The 26,464-nt window shown below is 34.6% G+C and overlaps 1 pseudogene; it reads right to left on the bottom strand.

The window, feature by feature from the left end:
• Positions 1-4,158: 4,158 nt before the first annotated feature.
• Positions 4,159-8,289, bottom strand: LOC120197123 (annotated as a pseudogene).
• Between the last annotated feature and the right edge of the window lie 18,175 nt (positions 8,290-26,464).

Here is a 26,464-nt window from a genome sequence, read left to right as displayed (position 1 = left end):
AAATCAGTAAAAATTTTATTTCTATAAATAAATAATTTAATATAATAATAATAAAATCGTTCATTAACTAATATTATGTAAAATAGTCTTAAAGTTCTAACATAATAAATACTACAACATCATAAGTTAAATACATTCCAGAGCATTATCATAAATTATTACATGCCAGCTAGTAATATCAAAAGTAGACATAATTGTCATACAGTTATTGATGAGGCAAGCTTTGATTCACGATGTCAGCTGCACTCCTTACTCCGCTCGTACACTATTTCCTATGCATGAAATCATTATACGCTAAGTATTCACTTAGTGAGGCATAATAATATAAAAAGGTAAATCAAAACATAATCATATCATAAAATATCAAAATACGAATTTAATCGTATAAATAATAGTAATACATAAACCTGATTTGATAAGCCAAATTTCTTTCATATAACCTGCGAAACAATATTTAGTATGCCTAACATACACATAAATCAGTAATTTTCCAAAGTATCAATTTATTTTCCCAATGTATGTCAAATGAAAATGCAAGGTACGTGAGTTGCACTTAAGTGCTAAACGAAAGCATAGATTCTGTGGTGACAACAACACTATACTAAAGTAACAAAATGAAAATTCACATACTCATTATGAATACCATGGATGCACACATAGTGCCGAAATGGTAATTCACAAACTCGTTATGAATACCATGAATGTAGACATAGTGTCGAAATGGTAATTCACAAACTCATTATGAATATCATGGATGCACACATAGTGTCGAAATGGTAATTCACAAACTCATTATGAATACCATTGATGCACACATAGTGCCGAAATAGTAATTCACAAACTCATTATGAATACTATGGATGCACAAATAGTGTCGAAATGATAATTCACAAACTCATTATGAATACAATGGATGCACACATAGTACTGACACGAAAATGCAACATATGCATTAGAAGTCATAAACTTTGGTGAAATATTCAATTTTGTAAAAAATTTTATATAAATTTTATGAATTTAATTTTTTAAAGAAAATATATAAATATTTTCCAACTTGTTAAAAAAACAAATATATAATAAAGACAATTTGGTGAAATATACATTCCAATAATATTTTATTCCTTTTAACCAAACACGGTAATCTTACATTCCTGCTACGCCAACCAGTAATCATATTCCCTGGTAATCTTACATTCCGTGAACCAAACGCACCCTTAAAGTAATCCGACTATTCTGCAACCTTATCCTTGCATTTTTATTTGTTTGACTCATGAATTTGATTTCGATCTACACCAACATCCATAATCACACATACAAATATAAAATATAATGTTAGTATACTTACTAACATTTATACCAAGTAATAATACTCAAAATTATCACTTAAGCTATTAACTTTCTAAATGTTCGCCATTTGTACTTAAACTTTACCACTTTCCAGAATGGCTTTAAACTTTACCACTTTCCAGAATGGCTTATTTTCACATTCTAATTTCAATTTCAACCCTCAAACAATAATTTCAGTAGTATACATTAATATTAACAAATTCACATTTACATAAACGAAATAAACCATCAACTTAAAATTTCAGATTGAAAAGTATCGGTACCCCTCCTACAATATCGATACTTCTCTTCTATGGTACCGATACTCACTTCAATATTGATACCATTTTTTCTTTCTGGAATCCAATTTTTCAATTACAGTATTGATACCTTCCTCTTGGTATCGATGCCTCCACATCAGTATTGATACTACTTCAATCATGGATATTATTCATCGTATTCATACTCTTTCCTGCAATTTAACCTTATAATATCGGTATTGTTCTTGTATACCGATACCCTTACCCATATTTTATTTATTTCACTTTGATTTTTACACAATTTTCACCTAAATCTCTTTTTTTTATCTCCAACCATGCCATCAAACTCATCATCCATTATCCCAACTAACTTACATTCGTAAATATCCTTATAACATCCAAATTCTCCAAAGAACACTTAAAACTAAAAGTCACATCAAATATTCAAACATGTTTTCAATCACTTCTAAGACTCCAAATCTCTTGCTTACATATTTGACAAGTCAAATATGCTTTTAAAATCCAATTATGGACTAAATTTCATCAAATCACTTAGAAACTCATTTTACTAATTCACTAATCTCTTAGTTTTAATCATCCCAAAAATGAAAGGAAAAACCAACTTGAACATATCTTACCTTAGCAATGGAGTTACGGGGAAAGAAGAAGAAGAGTAGAGAATCAAAGTTCCAGCTTTTTTCCCCTATTTATCACTTAATAAATATCTATAAAAGAAATTAATATTAAATTTATTTCCTTCTAAAAGATCATAACACCCCTCCATTCATCCATCCTTACTGATAAGTCTTAAACATAATTTTCGAAAACAGTCATTGTACTTTTCAATTTATTCAAATTAAACCACTAAATTTTAAATCATTACATTATATTTACTGACCGATGTTTGGGGTATTAGCACTGAAATCACTTGAGAGATTCTATTGATAAATAATTATAATTAAAACGTATAAATAATCAAAATGAGTAGCATCCATGTTATTTTCGATATTACCCACCATGCAGCCCGAAAATAGATCAGTCGTGACTGCCTTTTTGATAATCAAATTCAGCGCTTCCCTAACTAAAATAAACAGCAATGGGGATAACGGACACCTTGTCTAAGCCCTCCCGACAAAACGAATTTATTTGTAGGAGACCCGTTGACTAGAATCGAAATAGTAACCGAAGAAATACAATTATATATCCATTTGCGTCAGATTGAAAAGTTTCAATCCACCGAATCAAATGCTTTACTGAAGTCGATCTTAAAAATTACTCCACTTCTGCTGCTTTTAGCTACCGCGTCGATAACTTCATTATCTATCAACGAACAGTATAGAATCTGACGTCCTGGTATAAATGCGAACTGTTCATTACTCACGAGAGAGTCCAAGCACAACCTCATTCTATTGATCAATACCTTGCTCAAAATTTTGTACAGTCCGCTTATAAGGCTTATGGATCTGTATTCGTCCAAAGAGGAAAGAATGGACTTCTTTGGGATTCATTTAACCCATCTTCCAACTCCCTTTTTTCTTGGAATTATTAGAAGAAGAAGAAGGATATCCCCTTTTAACTCTGGCCAAATACTTTTTAAAAAAAATTAAGTTGAAACTATCAGGTCCCGGAGCACGGTTCCCCTCTAATCCCTTTATAACGTGGTAGATTCTTTCTTCCGAAAATTTTTCTCCAGGAGGAAAGATTGATCAGCACTTAGTCTATTAAACTGCAGGTTGAGATCCCCTACCCCTATTGCTGAATTAGTGTTTTGGAAATATTTGAATACAAAATGTTTGGCTTGATCAGGCTCACTAATTGCAACACCATTCACTTTAATGGGGCGATCGAATTCAGCCTTCTTCTATTTGATGCTGAAAGGTGAAAAATACCTTGTGTTCTCATCTCTTTCGCTTAACCATCCGACTCTCGATTTCTGTAACCGCGAACGTTCCTCTCTGCGGTATTCATTCCAAATTCAAAGATAAAAAAATGTTTTTATTTTTTATTTAAAAAACGTTTATTTTTTGTCAAAATTTCTTAAAAATATATGCATGCCATTATATTATCGGTATAAACAAATTATTATGATCTTAATAAACTTGGTTTTTAGGTTAAAAAAACTGTCAAAATACAAAAACAAATATATATTGATGTTTATTTTTAGATTCACTTTTAACATATAAAAAATATTTATTAATCAATACATCATTTATAACAAGAATATCATAACGCAATAGAAGTCAAACAAGAAAAAGAAGACTTACAAACGTGAAGGAAACTTATGTTGAGCTATAAACAACTGCAAATACAAGGAAATTATATATTGCAGAAAATACACGCATTCTTACAGGGAAAAAATACAAGGTTTTTTTTGTTCCAAAAAAAAATCACGTGAGAGAGGCTAAAAATGACCATAATTATCAGCTATTACACATCAAGTGACCTGATTCAGTGATGTTAATGAATTCTGATCCAAAATTTAGAGTTAAAGCATCCCCCTTTGGACTCTGTCATGTAATGGCAATTCAATCTCCATAACCATTAAAAACCCATCAGATTTGCTTTAATCGGCGACGCATTCGTCGCATTAAGGAATGTCTCGATCCCTCTGCCCTTGACTCCAGCCGCCGCTTGGATTCCCGTAACCTCGACTCCTCCAACTACCTTGACTACCGCTGTCTCGACTCCTCCAACTGCTCTGAGAGTGATTATAGAAACTTGAACTGTAATCTTGACTGCCAAATGCTAGCCTCTGAAACATTCTAATTTGAGCCGATTGTTGTGTCGAACCAAAAACCTCACTTTGGCCAGGTTTCATTCCGTTTGTGAGGTCCGATGACTCATCCAACGAGTCTAGAGCTCTCACCACCTAAGAAAGTAGAGTCGAAACAATAATAAACGTATAAGTTCCTTACCTTTATTGCTTGGATTCTTCAGTTTGCATTAAGTATCCAGATCCTACACATTCGGATGTGGATACGAGACATGATCCTCAAAATATATGAAAAACCTTTAAAATAACATATTCGAGTCCGAGCAACATAGTTCCTTAGTACTCAAACCTAATTACCTGACTCATTTTCGGCCTTTTAGCAGCTGAATGTCGTACGCAAGCAGCAGCTGCCTCTATCATTCGAAACATTTCAAAATCTACGTAGTTCTTTTCCAACCTTGGATCCACCAACGCATCAAAGTTTTGATATTCAATTGCTTCAGCAAGCAATGGTCGAGCCTGAATAACAAGTTTGTATCACATTAATAACGTTTGGAATCGGAATATTGCCAAGGGTTCCGTTATGAACAAAGGATCAATGTCATATGACATTAGATCGCCAATTCGGATTTAATTCGAGAAAAATCGAATTTCTTAAAGATTAGAACAGTATAAGCTAAAACTACTTACAAAGAATCAAAGAAAAATGCATGACAAAGCAAGCATAAATTTTTTATAACGACCCTAAACATAGCGGTGTAGCCTTACCCATTCAACGAGGCTCTCATCGCCTAGTGCCTGAGAACCATCGACAGGCTTGCGCCCGGTAATAAACTCCAAGAGAACAACACCAAAGGAATAAACATCGGATTTTTCAGTTAACTTGCCACTTGTTGCATACTCTGGTGCCATATATCTGTACAAGAACAAATCATTTTATCAGAAAAAACCTGAATATTCAATACTTAATTTTCAGTAATATACTAAATAATTTTCATGATACAGATTTGGTATTTAATTTTTCAATTATCAAAATCGAATGTTAACTTACCCGAAGGTTCCCATCACCCGCGTGGTTACATGGGTGTTTGAATCCAAAGCTAATTTTGCAAGCCCAAAATCTGAAACCTGAATTGCAAGACAGAAAGTTAGACTGGAAAGAGGTAAATCAAAATAATGGGAAAAAATTGCCAATGTAGGTCCTAAAGTAGAATTGTAGCCAAATCCTCCAAAGCAATTCAAGATCAAAATATTGGGATTTGCAAGAATTTATATTTGCTGAAATAGGCATACCTGAGCCTCGAAATTGTTGTCGAGAAGAATATTTGATGACTTGATGTCCCTGTGAATGATACGGGGATGACCTGATCAAAGGAAAAATAAGTTTTATAGGTTTTCAAGTATATATTACTTTATAACCTAGCAAACAGATCTTTTAGGTGTTTAAACTTTACTGTTCTTGTTCAGTTTAATTAATAGTAGTTTGCTGAATATGTCAGGGTCTCAAAGTACAAAAGAAACGACAAAAAGAAGAACAAAGCATTACAGTCTTCATGGAGGTAAGCTATCCCACGAGCTGCACCGGCAGCGACCTTGACTCGGACAGCCCAATCCATAACTGGCCTGCCTCTACCTGCAAAATTCCATAAAAGTGCATGAAACTAAAGCATCATCATCCATACAAATGTTCTTGTTCATGAAAGTGTTCATTGGGGGAGAGTAAGGACTATGGAGCCGCGCAATTCAAGCACGGATGCTCAAGCAGATTCCAAACAAGGTAATGAAAGGGAATCCTCTCACTGAATTTGAAAACTACTTTGATTTTTGAACTTAATTATAACCTACTTCATCATAACCAAAGAATGCATGTATGGAAGTTGTCTTACCATGGAGATGGTAATGAAGGGTACCGTTCGGGACATAATCATAGACAAGCAACCTTTGATGCTCTGATATACAGTAACCCACCAGTGAAACCAAATGGCGATGATGTACTCGGCTAATAATATCAACTTCCGCTCTGAACTCACGCTCCCCCTGTCCACCACCAATTTTTAGCTGTTTTACAGCCACTTCTCTACCGTCTGTGAGGATACCCTTGTATACACAACCAAATCCACCTTCACCCAAAAGATTATGTTCTGAAAATCCATCGGTCGCTCGGACTAGCTCATCATATGCAAGCCATGACCTGGAATTATTGACACCACCAGTGTCTGATGAATAGTATGTACCACTAGGACCACCTCCGACTAGTTTATGTGGAGACTGGGGCCTGAGAAACGCTGAATCTGTGGAGCAATAGAAGTTCCTATATCATTATAGGGTGCAATTGAAGTACTATTCAAAAGGAATAGAAATATCATCTGCACAAATTACATGCGACCTAAGAGCCCCTGAAACAATTAACCAGAAATATACTTTTACCCTTTGATAACTTGAAATTTTTGGCAACCGACAATTTAGGATAGATCGATCAACAAGCATCATAGAATACATATTTCATTTGTCAATAACATAGCAAGTTAACACATAATATGCATAAAGAAGCCAAATATCAAACACATAAAATCCCGTACAAAAGCAGTGTTTCAATTATTTACCTGAATTCTGAGAAGAGGCAAATGGAGAAGGCATGGTGTACCCGATTTTAGGTCTAGCATTCTTCCTCTTTCGTTTTTTTATAAACCACACAGCCATCACAAGAAGACTGAGCACTATAAACCCAACAACAATGCCAATTCCCGCAGCAACACCACTGCTTAAACCATTTTTACTTGTTACAGATCCACTGGTGCCATTAGTTGACTTAGCAGTTGGTTTTTAAGTTGGAATTTCAGGCAATGAACTAGGGCTTCCAGTTACCGATGGATTACTTCGAGTTTCCGGAGATGAAATTGTAGGTGGTGATGAGGTTGAGGGAACTGGAGGAGGAGGTGATAATGCGGGTGTCGTGGGAGAAGTTGTGGCAGCAGGGGGAGCAGCCTGAGAGCTAGATGGTGGAGGTGTAAGAGCAGGAGCAGGATTCGAGGACGAGCTTTCTGGCGGTGTTGCTGATGGTGAAGGTGGAGACTTTGAGGAAGGAGGTGTTGGAACATTATAGGGAGGCGGCGGGGAACGCGAAACGACCTGAGGTGGAGGTGAAGTTGCAACCGGAGGTACCGGTGCAGCTTGGGGAGGGGAAGGATCATTGGATTTCGGTGGGGGAGATAAAATTGGAGATGGTGGTGAATTATCCGAGGGTGGGGGAACAACAGGAGCTGAAGGTGGAGGAGATGTGGGCAGTGATGGAGGTGGGGAAGCTGGAGGGGAAGGAGAAGCTGGGGTCGAAGGTGGAGGAGCGGTCAATGCCGGTGGGGGCGAAATAGGCGGTGATGGAGGAGGAGTTGTAGGGACTGCTGGGGGTGGTGAGGAGGATGGTGGGGGATCAGTAGTTTGATTTGGCTGAGATGATGTGGGGGATGGTGAAGTGGTTGAGGAATTAGAGAACAAGGTAGGAGGTGAAGGTGGTGGTGAGATATCACCAGAAGTTGGTGCAATTACAGAAGGTAAAATTGAACTCATATTTCTATAAATGATCAACACTAATATAAATTCCCTACACTGTCATATCCATTTTAGAAAATTCTAAACACCCAAATCTCTTATCATTCCACAGCACCAAAAGCCAAAATCCAAGCCTCTAAACGTGTATCGAAAGCTCCTTGGCTAAAATTACAAAGAAAACTACAAAGAATTGACAACAGAAACCCTCAAAAAAACCGAAAGAAATGTCTCAACAAATCAGTCTCGGCCAAATAAAAAAAAAAAACTAAACCAACTAGATTGTATACTCCAATAACCTCTAAAACCTAAAACTTCACCAGAAATGAGGAAAACCCAGAGCTCAAAATCCTTCTACAAGAAATACCCAGCTCACCAAATTCAAAATTTTACATCAGTGGACTAAGTTCTCTCTTCCATGCAAATCCAGAATGCTAAAGCAACTGTTAATAAGCAAAATGCAAGATTACCATATGGATGAAAACTGGAAATTAAAAGCAAAATAAGAATAAGAAGGTGCAAAGTGAAGAAGAAATGCATACCAATGTCTCCAACAAGTGAAGAAAACTTGAATCTGAAAAAGCATCAAAAGATGAAGGTGTTGATTTTAGGTAGTTCTCCGGTGCTGCGTCTAAAAAACGGTTAATATACGGTGTAATCGGTTAAAATTTAGACCGGTTATATTATATTATTTAATCGAAAATATTTTAAAGTATAATAACATACTAGATAGCGCTTATATAATGTAATAGGTAGCGCTTATATTGACCTATTTTATAAGTAAACCGGTATATTTATACCGATAGGATTGCAAATTTACGTATTACATTATAATATGTTAAAAGTGTCTATACTTTTTTATAAAAAAGATCGATATTTTTTTTAAAGTTATGTAATTTATGTTTCAATTTTTTAATAGTATTTCATGTTTTCCACCTATAATATTAATTTAATAATTTCATTTGCACAAAAAATTATTTGATTGTTTTGATATTTTATAAAATAATATTTAGAATTTAAATTTAACAATATTAACCAAAGATAATAATAAATATGTAATATATATGTTTATTATTTTTAATTTAATGATAATATATACCGTAACATAAAAAATAAATCATTAGATACATATAATTACTAAATTGATATCTTAAAACTCACTCAAAAGATAACCTTAAATCAATGTTTTCCACAGTGAAATAAGTATGGACACTTTTATAAAAATGATAGATACTTTACAATATAAGCACTACCTATTACATTATATAAACGGTGAGGGACATAACAAACTAACATGTCCTCAAGTCAAGCTCAGTTTGAGTACAAGCACACAGCCTACATCAACTGATTTTTTCGAAGACGGAATAGAATGACAACGATCTCCATATATCGTAAGTATCAACATGACTCCTATTGTAAAGTACCGACACAATATTAAAAAGTGTCGATATAGGTTGTATACCTATTCGCTCATAAAACCGGTATATTTATACCGGTTATATTACAAAATTATCTATTACATTATAATTCTGGGTTCCGATGTGTAAATGTCGACACTTTTTGACAAGGTATCGACACATTTTTCTTCCAATCTGGACATAAAGTACCGACACAATATTAAAAAGTGTCGATATAGGTTGTAGACCTATTCGCTCATAAAACCGGTATATTTATACCGGTTATATTACAAAATTATCTATTACATTATAATTCTGGGTTCCGATGTGTAAATGTCGACACTTTTTGACAAGGTATCGACACATTTTTCTTCCAATCTGGACATAAAGTACCGACACAATATTAAAAAGTGTCGATATAGGTTGTAGACCTATTCGCTCATAAAACCGGTATATTTATACCGGTTATATTACAAAATTATCTATTACATTACAATTTTGGGTTTCGATGTGTAAATGTCGACACTTTTTGACAATGTATCGACACATTTTTCTTCCATTCTGGACATAAAGTACAGACACAATATTAAAAAGTGTCGATATAGGTTGTAGACTTATTCGCTCATAAAACCGGTATATTTATACCGGTTATATTATAAAATTATCTATTACATTATAATTCTGGGTTCCGATGTGTAAATGTCGACACTTTTTGACAAGGTATCGATACATTTTTCTTCCATTCTGGACATAAAGTATAGACACAATATTAAAAAGTGTCGATATAGGTTGTAGACCTATTCGCTCATAAAACCGGTATATTTATACCGTATATATTACAAAATTATCTATTACATTATAATTCTGGGTTCCGATGTGTAAATGTCGACACTTTTTGACAAGGTATCGACACATTTTTCTTCCATTCTGGACATAAAGTACAGACACAATATTAAAAAGTGTCAAAACTTTGTTGTGGATATCATGGAAAACAATGATATAGTAATGTGTTTCGATACATTTGCAAGCAGATGTAAAATACATTAATAACTAGTATTGATATTTCAACAATCCTCAAATGTATATGTATACAAAGAAGCAAATATGGAATAATTAATGAAAATATACACACAATATAATCACACCAAAATATAAATACACAAGAATGTTCAAATAATGTACCGACAAACGAAATTAATCTGATGAAAAAGGGTTATTTCTAACGAAGTCCGGAACATTAGAGGCCTTCAACAAATTTTCCAAATACTATCGTATGTTTCCGTCTTTTTCTGATGACATACATAAATAATTTCAATTATCAAACTAATGAGGTGCAATTTTACTAACAATAAACTAAATTCGCATAAGCATGAATAAATTTGTGTCATACCTAGAGCATTGTCGTTCGAATGGGAAGCAGCGTCAAAGGTATGTGGACATATGTAATTGTATTTCTATATAAACACATAAGTTGTTAAAATAATAAATGTCTGAACACCTGTTCAACTGGAAAAACATATTGCATAAATGCAACTTACCAGATTATAAATCATTTTTTCCGCTGAATCATCGACCAAAAGTGTATTTAGCTCGTTAAAATCTGGACACGCGTTTCAAACATCATTGAGATCTTTACAGTAGGTAACAGAATCGTATGTTTTGCATTTTTCTTGATCATGTTCACAAACAGTCGAAAATAAATATGTAGGAATCATAGACAACGAAAAGTCAGCAAACTATAATGACATTCATCTTACCCATACGAATAGAAAATGCTCAGAAAATAAATGTAGTTTCTCAGGTACACGGTCGACGTTATGCCTGAGATTGTAATCAAGTTTGAATGTTAACATTCAAATGTATATTAACGATTTTGACTACAGTAATTCAATTGCTCCAAACATGTTCTAACCTCATCTTTGAAGACCAAAGGGCAACAACAAAATTGTCGACACAAAATTGCATAAATTCAAATAATCCTCTTCTCAGGACAACATCTACAACATGAAGAAAATGAGATTAAAGTTCTACGCTTATATGTTAAAATAATGGATACAAAATAATAGAATTAAAACCTGCAGGCAGTCTTGGGATGTAGGCAAGGACACCATTGAGATCAAAAATTAAAATTTTTCTTGAAGGCGGCGTTGCAGACACGATATACTTGTTTGGATCATCATCATCATCATCATCGTCATCATCTTCATCGTCATCTTCATCGTCAGCTTCATCGTCATCATCATCGTCATCGTCATCGTCATCTTCATCGTCAGCTTCATCGTCAGCTTCATCTTCATTGACCGCTTGGTTGTCCACATCTGTTAAAAGAAAATAAAATACAGTTCAGAACGTGTAAATGTTTAGAAACATAAATAATGAATTACCTAACTCGTTTGATGTCGTTGACGTAATTCGTCACGCAACATGGAGACTTCATGTAGCAATGATGAAATATCGGATCGCATTCCACTCACAAGGGAATCAATATGCTCCCGAAAATTGACCATGTATTCCATCACGGTCTTAATTGTGACATCCTCTGCAACTGGAGCTTCTTCCATCATTGCGTCTCCACTTGGTTGCTCTTCTTCATGGCCAACGGGGTCTATTTCCTCCCTCTCTTGATCTAATCCGACCTCCTTGACACGCTTCCAACCGAGTTTTTCAACAAAATCATATCCCGCTTTTTTAATAAATACCATGTCAATCTTGCGGGTTAATAGAACAGGGGCGTCATGCGAAAAATCAACTTCCTTCTTCTTCAACATATGGGTGATGACACATCCATATGGTAGTGTAGTTGAAATTGTTGCTCCCTTTGTGACCATATATACAATTGTATTAAATATGAGTTTTGCAATGTTTGGAGCCGTTTTGGATTTGGATTTATACTTTGCTATCCACCAATAATGGTTGTCTCGAAGCGTTGAATGTTTTCCCCCACTAAGCCGGATATACCATGTGAGTATTTTTGTGAAACACTCTCGACTCTACATCGAGGTGAATTGGGCTATTTCTAGCAACCCGTTTAATTGTAGACCAATCTACACCATTTTCATCTGAATCCCCTTTATTCGCTACACCTAAACCCTCCGCAATAGTTTCCAGAGATATATATATATCCTTCCCCATGACATGTGTATTAATTCCTATTATATTAGTCTTATTAGGATCGTGCTGTAAGGAAGCATTGTTGTAGAAGACTCTAACTAGGTTGGGATAATATCTTGGTTCTACACCAAGGAATTCAAGCCAACCCCAAGATGTAAATGTAGATTTAAAACTAAATGCATATTTATCATCAAACAAGAAACCCAGGTCAATGACACGTTTGGGACGAATCTTCCTTACTTTAAAACTCGTCTGCCATCTTTGTTTCTCCATATCGGATCTAAAGTTCAGAGTTTCGAAGGACCTGATTTCCTCAGAAGAATCGTTTGTTATAGAAGGAGGTTGTGGTTGAGAAGAGCTTTGATAAAGACCGCGCTTCTGACGCTGACGTTTTGGATCCATTTTGGTTGGATGCTATTACAATGGAACACAAACACATTCAGGAAAAAAACTCCAATATAGAAATCAATCAAACCCATAAAATATCGATAAATTTACCTAAATATCTGATCGTCACTGTTATGATAACGCTAGTATTCTTCGGAGAGGAAGAGTTATCTTCTGCCTGCTTGCCTTTATGTTTAGGGTTTTTCGATTTAGAGTACTATATATAGTAAACGGTGGAAAAACACTTGATATTTAAATTAGTATCGACACAAACTAAAAAAGTGTCGACACATTATTTAGACCTATTATCTCATAAAACCGGTATACTTGTACCGGTTAGATTGAAAAATTACATATTACATTATACTTTTGGTTTTCGATGTTTTTGAGATCGACACTTTTTATATATGGATCGACACTTTATGGTTGCACCCTGTTTTCCATTCATTATGGACCAAAAATATCGACACAAACTAAAAAAGTGTCGACACATTATTTAGACATATTCTCTCATAAAACCGGTATACTTGTACCGGTTAGATTAGATTGAAAAATTACATATTACATTATACTTTTGGTTTTCGATGTTTTTGGGATCGACACTTTTTATATATGGATCGACACTTTATGGTTGCACCCTGTTTGCCATATTGTAAATTTGCCTTTTACTTTAAAGTATCAACATGACCCTTAATGTGTATAAGAAACATGTACAACAATATACTGCTAACTTTTCTCATCTCATTCATAATTATATTCACATACAAAATTATAAATCGTATACAAAATTATAAATCTTATACAAAATTAACCCTATATTTACATCATTGCATCCTTTTGTTATTCTTATGTATCATGGCAGTTTTTGTTATCTCCTGTCTTCGTTCATTTTGATTGTGGCTTACGAGATCGTTTAATATTCGCGATCGATCCCACTCTCCAACAACCTATATTCAAATTGTCAGAACGTTAAGTATTGTAAACTACAGCATTCAATCTACGACTTTTAACAATTTTACCACAAACAAATTTTTCTTTCCACTTACAAAATCACCAGTTGCCCCTGTAGAACCGATCGATTCCATCCACATCATCACATACATGCCGCAATCATGTCTGTTACAAAATTTGAAAACCACACATGTCAATTATGATGAATACTGCATAAATTAAGCTTTCTATTTGTGATAACATCTCATACCCATTCAATTGCTTATTCTTCTTATGCTCCACAAATTTGAAATTTTTCAAGGGATACTTTCCTAGAGATCCACAGGATTCAAACCAAATGCGTTTCTTATTATAAGAATCTAATATTTTAATCTGCATTAAAATAGAAGAAGTTATGATCCAAAAAAATTATGCATTATAATTTACATAATGTCCTTTCATACATACATATATACCAATCTCTTAGCATCCTTCACTCTCTGTTTAGCTGCTTCAGTTGTAAACATACTATCATATATTGTTGCAACACGATCTACCATATCCAACACCAACAGATACCAATGTGAATTATGGTAGTTTATTGTGATCATGATCTGCAACAAATTTCACACCCAATTTGACAAAATTCAACATTCTATATCCGAAAACATCATTTGCAATTGGTATGGTGTCTTACCTTCTCACAGTCGGTGAATTTCACATAGTTATTCAGTATGGGACCCCAGAAGGTAGCAATACTCTCAACACTTTCTTTGTTGTTTGCATCCAACGCATGCTGCTGCAATTACGCAACAAACATTATTAATTTACCGTCTATAACACTACTTATATCCATTTATTAATTTAACTCACCGCTAAGTGGTATGGAAGGTAGCCAATCCTCCGGAGTGACTTCTGAGAATCGTAGCATACTGTCCAGGCGAGCAAATCAATAACCTAACAAAACTAATTACACAATCAGAACATATTCAATAAGTTTTAACATTTTCTACTTTCTACTTACCACACCGCCAACCCATTCCGTAGGCTTCAACGTTGCAACGTCGTATACACTAGCGAATTGATTTCCCATTGAGATTACAGAATATCTGTATGAATCATTAAGATTAATATGTTGTCATGAAATATTTAAATATAACTCACAAAGCAATATATTTCACTTACTCCGATTCTAACTCACTATTCCATAAATAATCACAAATTGCAGCTTCGATGTCATCATTCCGCTTGGAATATCCGCTTTTTCAACCTACAATTTTGCATACAAATTTTTGTCACAACAACATAATAAAAAACAAATTAAGTTTTCTTTTATTCAAATTACCTTCTGCTTCTTCTTCTGGGGTGCAGGACATTCCGAATCCAAATCTGCTGCTACAACACTCTCCGGTGTATAAATGACATCGACTTCCTTCCTCCTCATTTTTTCCATCTCTTCTTCTTCCTCCTCCCTATTTTCTTCTTCATATTTTTTCAGTTCATCGTATTTTTTTTCTACATAGCTCTTCATCTCTTTTATTTCACCCTTCAATTGATCTCCTTCATTCAAGTATTTATCAACCACCCCCTTCACCCCCGTAAGTTCACTCCTCAATTCCACAACCTCCTTCACCACTCCCTCAAATTTTTCACCCGTCACCATCTTAATATCACCCCTTAACACCCCATCTTCTTTCACCACTTCACCCCTCAACACCTCTACTTCTTTCACCACTCCATCTATTTTTCCTTCCACTACCCCCTTATGCCTCTCAAGTGTATCTTCGACTCTCTCAAGTTTCTCTTCGACTCTATCAAGTTTCTCTTCGACTCTTGATTGTCTTTGCATGATATCAAATTGGATTTTTTTGATATCAGCCAATTCAGACATCAAAATGTCGAAGTTACTATGTTTTCCCTCACCATCGTCCCACTCACCGTCATCCCCCAATACAACCATCTCTCCTTTCTTCTCCTCTGCCTCCACTGCCTCCTCTACATCCTTGCCAATAACCTTCAAAATTAAATTACAATATTAAGACATTGACTATATTCTTAATATTATTTAATTACATTTATTACCCTTTCTTGCTTCTTCGCTCTATCCAACTTCAACTTCACCATCACTCTAACCACCTCTTCCTTCCCCCATGCATGGATGCGTGCCACTCCGGTTCTTTCATAAGCCGGCACTGCCTCACAGCCCGACCAAAAATCAAACAGTGCAACCTACATTTATAATAAAATTTATATTTTTATATAAAAACACAAAAAAGTTCTTCAACTCATTTACCTCTAAGATTGCTATGCACCCTTTGAGGTATCTCTGGCTGCCCTTTTTAAAGATGATTATTGATTCAATCAATCTCGAATGGATATATTCAGCCCAATTGAATTCACCCTTCAAGCCTTCATCGCAAATGAGCTTCATATGTTCCTTGTTCGTTGACGTATTACCCGTTGGACAAAGAAAGATACCGACAAGGTATAATAGAACTCTGGCCTTCAGCTCATCCCCAACGTAAGATCCACTTTTTATTTCCTCTTCAATTTCAGCATATGTCACCTTATGCTTCAAACCATATTTGGAGGCAAGTGCTTTCCAGTCCTTACTCTTACAGACTTCTACAACACTTTTGCCTTCATTTTCTACCCCCAATACGGCTGCAGCACATGGGATCCTGAGAGGAAATGAAAAATCACCATACTTAGCAATACATTGTCTGACATCAAATTGCGCCATCAAGGATCGACACAATTCCCTCCGAATAGGTCGATCCCTTACTCCTACCAACAATCCAAAACCTGTTTCTCCCAGCACATTCAACTGACCCTTCTCCTTAAGGTGTTTAATTAATGAATTCACCCTTTTAATGCTGCATCTTGTCGACACTTCCTACATTTTTTAACAATATATAATGTTTAGTTCTTATATTTTGTATCAACGTATTTACAAGTTTAATGAATACCTTATTTTCATGTGCTTTCCTCCGTTCTTTGTATTCTTTACTATCATTCATTGACTGTGTGATGTAAGGTTCCTTTTTAGCATCACTCATTGAATTCCATTTGGACCTCACATCTTTTGTCACCTAATATTAAACATAAACGTTTCTTAATCAATACATTAACACTAAATACTACTCAATGTCAATTTCATTTTACATACCGAACCGCTCTGTGTGCCATCTTCCTTCATCCTTTTGCATTCGGCCATACTGTCAACATTTAAAATTTGTAATCAATTTAAAGTTTATCGATACTTTAATCCAATTACCATTTCAACAATAATAACAAAAAGACATTGATACTTACTAGAAGTACATATATCCACCCTTTGGTTGCTTTCGAGTCTCCGCCTCAATTTCAAAGTCATCTGCTCCACCAACAATTTTCCAACCCATTGACTCCATTTTTCCTTCATATATCAGTTTACGCAAATCAAATTATTTTGTTACATACATTTATTCAATATACAAATATAGATAACTACTCTTGTGGTAAAACAGTTTTTTTCAAAAGAATTTGAATGGCCACACCAAAATGTGTCGGCACATTTATACAACCTATAATATCATTTTCTACGTATAATATTTAATAAAAGTATCGACATTTATATTTTTCCTTGAATATCACTTTCTACCTGCAATCGGTCCCAAATGCATCTTTACTCCAAAACCCCAAACAACACATAAAAACCCTATCGTGATTACTGTAATAATAAAAAAATAGGGTTTCGACAACATACTTTTCGATTCGACTGCAGCAACAAACAAACAAACTTCGCTTTAGAAACGCATTCTGAAATGCAGCAACAATTACGCTTCGATTTCAAAAACTCGTCCGTTCTATCTATTTTCAGAGGATATTTAGCTATGGCCTTTATATTTTCATCGGATATGTTATTTATATTTAATCGATACAAATACAAAAGTGTCGATACTTTTATGTCAGGTGACGATACTTTCGAAAGGATAATTACCTATTTCTTTGAAAGTGTCGATAATTTATTACACGTACTTACGAAAGTATCGACATTTTCAATATATCTGGTATCATTTTACCGGTTTTATCATTTTGATACCGGTTTTATCATATTTTTACCTGTTATATCGTTGTGGATCGATATATTTTTTAAAGTATCGACACATTATAGGCGCTAAAACTGCTTCTCTTTTAAATTCACAAAGTGTCGATCCTTATATAAAGTATCGATACTTTCAATATATCTGGTAACGTTTTACGGGTTTTATCATTTTGATACGGGTTTTATCATATTTTTACCTGGTATATCGTTTTGGATCGATACATTTTTTAAAAGTATCGACACTTTATAGGATTTAAAACTGCTTCTCTTTTAAATTCACGAAGTGTCGATCCTTATATTAAAGTACCGACACTTTAAATGTATTCGGTAGCGCTTTACCAGTTTTATCATTTCAATACCGGTTTTGTCGTAGTTTTACCTGTTATATCGTTTTGGATCGACACATTTTTAATTTGGATCGACACGAACCGACAAGTTAAGTTTGCCGGTTGCATAATTTTTTAATATTTCTTCATAACTTAGACCTACTACATTATTATTAATCAACATTTCCGGTAGCGCTAAACCAAATTTATTAAATATCTTTTAATGTATCGGTAATATCGTATATTAGCCATATATTAACCGGCCTTTCTGAGACAATCCCGTTGATTTTGGGCAATAAAACAAAGGGAAAGCCGAAAAGGAAAAGGCTGCCCCCCTCCTATTCTTTTCTTTTGAGGAAATTGGTAGAGAGAGAGAGAGAGAGAGACCACAAATGGTGGGAAGGGAACGTGGGGGCAACTTGGGATTAGAGGTGAATAGTGAGTCAATCGTGTCTTTCCATCACATGTACAGAAAGAAGAGCTTGTCACTTCCTTAGCTGTTTTACAAATTATTCTTTCCCTTTCTTTTTCAGTTTATGCTAAATGGCTAATGCCCTCAATCCACCATCAAACCCTGCTCATTCCACTCTGTTCTTCCCCTCAGACTTTTACATCTTTTATTGAATTTCATTAGTTTTAGTTATATCCGTTTGTACCTCAAAATGGAAATATCAAACTTTTCTAAGAGTTTTATTATACTAACACCTCGAGTTCCATGACAAAATCCCCATTTCACTATTAAATTATAGTATTAATCATCTTGTTCAATTTTTTAAGAGATTAATTTACCCATTTTGAAATTTTGACGGGTCTTAGAGGTTATTTTACTTTTTTTCTTACACGAATCTCAGTACTCCCTTGTTTTCCATACATATTGAAACCTGCTTTGCACAATTTTTTGGGATAAATTATATTATATTATTTTTGTTCTGTTTTAGTCATCTAATTATTTTTTAAATCATATTTAACGTTATTGATAAGTTTTTAATTTAGTTAATATTTTACTTTTAAATTACTCTTTAATCATTGATTTTTGTGGCTTATTTGTTCATTTTAATTCATTTTCTGTGCATGACGTAAGATTATGGAAATTGCACAAAAAAGACACAATTCTGTAGATTTTTTATTTTCGAAATAAAAGCTGACTGGAATTCGGATTTGGATTAAACTCAAATTTAGGATAATATTTTAAACATTATTTTATCTTTGTAATTTAGTTTAAATAAGTTTTTAGTATTATAATTAAGTTTTAGGATATTATTTTTATATTTTATCTTTATCTTTGTATTTTAGTTTAAATAGGTTTTAGTTTTTTAATTAGGATTTAGAATATTATATTATTTTTTAGGCATTTTAGTTTAAATAATTTTAAGTGTTTTAATTAGGATTTAAGATTTTAGCTTGTTTTTAGGATTTTGAAGGCTATAAATACCCTCTAAGGGTGAGCCTAGAAACATATCTCTCTCATTTGAGAATAAAATCTTCTTTTTCTCTCTAGTTTTCTCTCTATTTTTTGCATACTTTTCTATTATGCTAAGTATGACTTTGGTTATGCTTAGCTAATTTTCTTTCAAGCCGAAGACTAAAGCGAAGGCTCAATTCCAAACGTGAGAATTGTAAGGTACTTAAATCGCTTCAGATTTTCTCTCTGTTTTCTGAAGCTTACTTTTCAAATCAAAACTATTTCGACATTGGTCCGGATATTGTTATGGTTAATGTTTGAAGAAGGATTTGCTTATTGAAGCATATTCAACTTCCGAGAACACACTTAGCAAAATTGTTTGATAAGATGAAACTGAGATCGGAATCAGTTGTTGTTGAAATGACATAATCCGAGTTGGCAGCGAAGAATTGTTCTTGTAAGCTTACGTGAATCTTGAAGTAAAAATTTGTTTCGATGATCCGAGGAATTTGAGGCGAAGCTGAGTCTGAGACTGCTTTCACAATAAGTTTCTCTTTATCTTAATCTCTTTAATTTGTTTATTTAATTATTTTTTATTTAATTCTTATTTTTTATTTTAACCACAACTTTTAAAAAAAATCTCCCTTTTATATTTATTACTATTAATATTTATTATTATATTTTTTCTTTTTTTTATTTATTTTATTTTAATATATCTTTTCAATTTCATATGGAATTCTATCTTTTTCTAAAATCAAGAAAGAGTTTTATTAAATCAGAAACACCACAGTCCCTGTGGATCGACCTGTTTCTCTATACTAAATTTTCATTTTTATTTATTAAGAAGCCATGAATTATTTTGATAGCAAAACGACGGTTATCAAATTGGCGCCGTTGCCGGGGACTAACGGCAAGTACTGATTTATTTTTCTAGTTTTTTATTTATGACCAGAAGTAACCCAGGTGAATTAGTAGATCTAGATCCAGAGATCGAAGCACGAGCACGAAGAATCCACTCACAAACGCTTCGAGAAAAGAGAAAAAGACAAGAAGAACAAGAGCAAAGTTCAGAAGCATAATCAATTCCAGAGACAGATTTTAAAGCAGACGCATACAACATCTCGATGGCAGAAGAAAAACAAACGATCCGAGAGCTAGCCACAGCTCCTGTCACTCAGACGCCATTATGCATTAATTTTCCTAGTGGCGGGACTTCGTTTCAATTAAAGACATGACTCATTCATCTTCTTCCCATTTTCCACGGCTTTCCCACTAAAGATCCATACAAACACTTGTTGGAATTCCACATGGTTTGCACTAGCATGAAACCACAAGGAGTTACCGAGGATCAAATTAAATTGAGAGCTTTCCCTTTCTCTTTATCTGACTTGGCTAAAGATTGGTTATTTTATTTACCTCCAAATTCAGTTAATTCATGGGCTGACATGAATCGAATTTTTCTTGACAAGTTCTTTCCAGTGGCTAAAGCAAGTGAGTTGCGAAGGAGCATTCTTTCCATTCAGCAAAAGAGCGAAGAAAGTCTTTATGACTATTGGGAGCGATTTAAAAAGATTTGCGCACGTTGTCCGCAACACGGATTAAGTGAGGAAACATTACTTCAATACTTTTATGAAGGTCTTTTACCAATGGAGATGAAAATGGTGGATGCTGCCAGTGGAGGAGCATTAGTTAACATGACCCCAACAACAGCAAGGGAATTGATTTCAACCATGGCAGCCAACTCTCAACAATTTTCGAGTGAACCCAGCCGACGGGTTCACGAGATAAGTACATTTTCCCTTGAAAATAAGTTAGATAAATTAACTGAAGTAGTTAATTCACTTGTTGCAGGAAAATCTGGAGTAACAAGAGCATGTGGGATACGCACAAAGCTAGACCATCCGACGGATTGCTGCCCGCTGATACAAGAAAGAGGCAATGCATAAATAATGCAGTAGGGAACTTTCCAGGTCTTTCACAAAGACAATATAACCCATACAACAATACTTACAATCCAGGATGGCGAGACCACCTAAACTTCAACTATGCGGCAAATCATAGACCAACTTATCAACAAAGGCCTCCTTCTCAACAACAAACGCAAAACTCATCATTGGAGGAACTCATAGGAAAATTGGCAATTTCACAAGAAAAAATCATTGCATCCAAGAAAAATTCCAAAACTGAACCGAAACACATCTTCAAGAGTTAGATAATCAAGTAAACCGACTAGCTCAAACTATGGGAAAATTGGAATCACAAGGAAAACTACCTTCTCAAACGGAGTTAAATCCGAGAGAGAATGTTAGTGCCATCACACTCAGAAGTGGAAAAGTTATCTCACCCGAAGTTCCAACAGAAAAAGACGCACATCAGGAAGAACAAGAGGAAACACCACCTCCATAAATATAAGGTACGTCTGACTCACATCCTTCTCTTTCTTCTTATGAAATCACGCCACCACCCTTCCCATCAAGATTAATGAAGCGTGATAAAAGAGCTGAAGAAAGGGAGATCTTAGAGGTTTTCCAAAAAGTTCAAGTCAACATACCTCTTCTTGAAGTAATTCGACAAGTACCAAGGTATACTCGATTTTTAAAAGAACTTTGCATTACAAACAGAAAATTAATGGGACACGAAAAGGTAAATTTTGGAGAACATGTTTCTGCAATTTTTTAACGAAAACTCCCACCAAAGATGAAGGATCAAGGTATATTCGTTATACCTTGCAAAATAGGTAATTTCAAAATTAAACGTGCAATGTGTGACTTAGGAGCTTCAATTAATGTTATGACATTTTCTATATATAAAATGATTACTAACGAGCCTTTGAAGGAAACATGAATAACCATACAGTTGGTTGATCGATCTGTGATCTATCCAGTGGGAGTAATGGAAAACGTCTTGGTAAAGGTCGATGTATTATTCTTTCATGCAGATTTCTATGTCATTGACATGGAACATGATAGGTCAAATTCTTATTATGAGGTACTCTTAGGCCGACCCTTCCTAAGCACAGCACATAGGGGTGTGCAAATCGGGTACCCGGATTTTCGGTACCCGATTTCTGGGTACCCGGAACTTCGGGTCGACGATTTCTCGGCCCGTGTCCCGACCTGGATTTTGCGGGTACCCGGTAATCGGTACCCGATACCCATTTTTTAATTTTTATTTTCAAATTATTAATTTAAAAAATATATATACACAAATTTAAATGTTCGAAACTTCGAATTACATACTCTAATATCCGAACATAAAATTTAAAAGTTCAAAATACAAAATATAATAATCCATAATATAAATAATTCATTATATTTCATATAATTATATATAAAAAAATAATAACTAACCGGGTACTCGGGTACCCGGAAAAACTAGATTTTGTGACCCAGGCCCGACCCGGGAAATGTCGGGCCGGGTACCTGACCCGGCCGGGTAATTATTTTTAGAGAATTACCCGGTTTTTTTAGATCCGGGTCGGCAGGTCGGGTCAACCGGGTCGGGTAATTTTGCACACCCCTAACAGCACATACAAAGATCGATGTTAGAAGTGGTATACTAACAATGGAATTTGATGGTGAGATCATTGAAATTGATGTTTACAAAGCAATGAAATGCCCTGATCATGTTGAAAGAATTAATTTTGTTGATATTATAGATCCTTTAATTGATGAATATATTGAATCTAATTTTTCTTATGATCTTTTTAAGGATCCTAAACTTTGCCACGAAGATGAAGAAAGGGAGTTTGAAAATATTAATTCAATCAATTCTGATTTATCTTTATATTCCTCTAAAACTAAAATTTACCTTCTGTTTTACAGGCACCTGAGGTATAATTGAAGTAATTACCGGAGCATTTGAAATATGTCTTTTTGGGCGAAAATGAAACTTTACCAGTGATCATCTCAAGTAAATTATCCAAAGGAGAAGACGAAGCTTTGGTAGAGATATACGCTCTCACAAAGAAGTCATAGGATGGACCATTGCCGACATTAAAGGATTAAGTCCCTCGACTTGCATGCATAAGATCAAATTCGAAGAAGGAGCAAAGTCATCACGTGAAGGACAACGTCGATTAAATCCACTGTGATGGAAATAGTAAAGAAAGAAATTCAGAAACTCCTTGACGCTGACGTAATCTATCCAATTTTGGATAGTAATTGGGTTAGTCCGATTCATGTGGTTCCCAAGAAAACGGGAGTCACAGTGGTCGAAAATCAAGAAGGGGAGTTAGTGCCAACAAGAGTTCAAAATGGATGGCAAGTTTGTATTGATTACATGAAGTTGAACTCTCTTACTAGAAAAGATCATTTTCCTCTTCATTTTATAGATTAAATGATTGAAAGATTAGCTGGGAAAACTTATTATTGTTGTCTTGATGGTTTTTCAGGTTTTTTCCAAATCCCAATGGCGTAGAGGATCAAGAAAAAATGACTTTTACTTGTCCCTTTGGTACGTTTGCATATAGACGAATGCCCTTTGGTCTTTGTAACGCACCAGCCACCTTCCAAAGATGCATACTAAGTATATTTTCTGACTATGTGGAGAAGGGCATCGAAGTCTTTATGGATGACTTCAATGTTTATGGTAACTCTTTTAATGAATGTCTTGATAATTTAACTAATGTGCTTAAAAGATGCTTAGAATATAACCTTGTTTTGAATTATGAAAAATGTCATTTTATGGTTGATAAAGGGTTAATTTTAGGTTATATTGTTTCCTCAAAAGGGATTGCGGTTGATAAAGCTAAAACAGATGTTATACGCTCACTTCCTTACCCCACAACTGTGAGGGAAATTCATTCTTTTCTTGGCCATGCAGAAGTTTACTGCAGGTTTATTAAGGACTTTTCGAAGATAGCACAACCTTTATGCAATCTACTTCAAAAGGATCAAGACTTTGACTTTAATTCAAAATGCAAAGAGTCTTTTGATTCATTAAAGGAAAAGCTTATTTCCGCTCCAATTGTTCAGCCACCAGATTGGAATCATCCCTTTGAACTTATGTGTGACGCATCGAACACTAGCGTTGGAGTCGTTCTCGGCCAAAAAATAGGGAAAGAGCCATATGTCATAGCCTATGCGTCCTAAACTTTGGACTCGACTTAGAAAAATTATTCGACAACGGAAAAAGAACTTTTTGCTATAATTTTTGTTTTAGAAAAATTTAGATCCTATTTGCTTGGTACTAAAATTATTGTTTTTTTTCTGATCATGCAGCTATAAGGTATTTGATGAGCAAAACCAAGGCTTATCCGGTGGATCATGCTTTTACAGGAATTTAACTTGGAAATTAAAGACAAAAAAGGATGCGAAAATCTGGTAGCAGATCACTTGAGTCGAATTCCCCTTTCCACATCCGAACCACTACTTAGAGAAGAATTTCCTGAAGAAAACCTGATGGTGGCGCAAAGCATAACTCCATGGTTTGCAGACATGGTTAATTATTTGGCCACAGGTAAGTTACCATTAGATTTGATGAGAGCTGAAATCAATCGAATTAAGCGAGAATCACGATACTATATTTGGGACAATCCTTATCTATGGAAGCACTGCTCGGATCAGGTAATTCGACGATGTATTGCGAAAGTGAGGTAAACTCAATTTTACAATTTTGTCATTCTTACTCTTGCGGTGGTCATTTTGGATAAAAACGTACAGCTCATAAAATTCTTAAATGCGGTTTCTATTGGCCTAACATCTTTCGGGATTCTTATCTATTTTGTAAAACTTTGAAAGATGTCAACGTACAAGTAATTTAAGCCGTAGGAATGAAATGCCGCTTAATTCTATACAAGTTTGTGAAATTTTTGATGTTTAGGGAATCGACTATATGGGTCCTTTTACTTTGTCATTTGGAAATACTTATATTATTTTAGCTGTGGATTATGCTTCTAAATGGGTGGAAGCTAAAGCCACTCGGAATAATTATGCTAAAACTACTGTTAATTTTTTGAAAAATATTTTTTCCAGGTTTGGCACGCCACGGGCTATAATAAGCACATAGGAACATATTTCATCAACCGAGTAATCGAGTCGCTAATGAAGAAATTTGGAGTAACTCAAATAATTGCTATGCTTACCATCCACAAACAAATGGACAGGCAGAAGTATCAAATCGAGAAATTAAAACAATTCTTGAGAAAATTGTTAAACCGGACCGAAAGGATTGGAGTTTAAAATTAACCGATGCACTTTGGGCATATCGAACTGCTTATAAAGGTCCCATTGGGATGTCACCATACCGGTTTGTTTTCGGTAAACCATGCCATTTACCAGTCGAGTTAGAACATCGGGCTTATTGGGCCGTTAAACAATGTAACATGGACATTGATGCAATTGGTGAAGCTCGAAAATTACACATTCAAGAACTTGAGGAAATCCGAAGAAATGCCTATGATAATGCTCGAATATTTAAAGAAAAACAAAAGAATTTCACGATAGTAGAATTTCTTTAAAAAAAATTTGTCGGTCAAAAGGTTTTATTATTTAACTCCAAATTTAAACTTTTTACAGGAAAACTCAAATCAAAATGGCTCGGACCGCTTACAGTTACTCAAGTATTTTCTCATGGTGCTGTTGAAATTGAAGGTAACTCAGGAGTACGATTTAAAGTTAATGGTCAAAGATTGAAGCCAAATTATGAAAATGCACCGGTTGGTCTAATCGAAGAAATCAATTTAGAGGAACCCACCTTTAAAAAATCAGGTCGTCGAGCTAACATGTTAAACAAAAGCGCTTGATGGGAGGCAACCCAGTTCGTTATATTTTTGTTTTTATTTTTTTTTATTTTCGCTTTTTTTATATTATTTTTTAGCGAACTTTATTTCATTCTATTTATTTTATTTTGATTAATTTTATTTTTTCTGAACAGATCTGAATTTCGATCGAATATTTAACGGAAAAAAACAGTGCAGAAAAACTGACTTGGTTCGAACTATGCAGAAAAATTCGAACAGAACAGTGCAGAAAAAACTGAT

The sequence above is a fragment of the Hibiscus syriacus genome, unplaced genomic scaffold (genome assembly GCF_006381635.1).
Source record: "Hibiscus syriacus cultivar Baekdansim isolate YM2019G1 unplaced genomic scaffold, ASM638163v2 tig00117046_pilon, whole genome shotgun sequence".
NCBI classification, from domain to species: domain Eukaryota; kingdom Viridiplantae; phylum Streptophyta; class Magnoliopsida; order Malvales; family Malvaceae; genus Hibiscus; species Hibiscus syriacus.
This window is presented reverse-complemented; position numbering and strand designations above follow the sequence as displayed.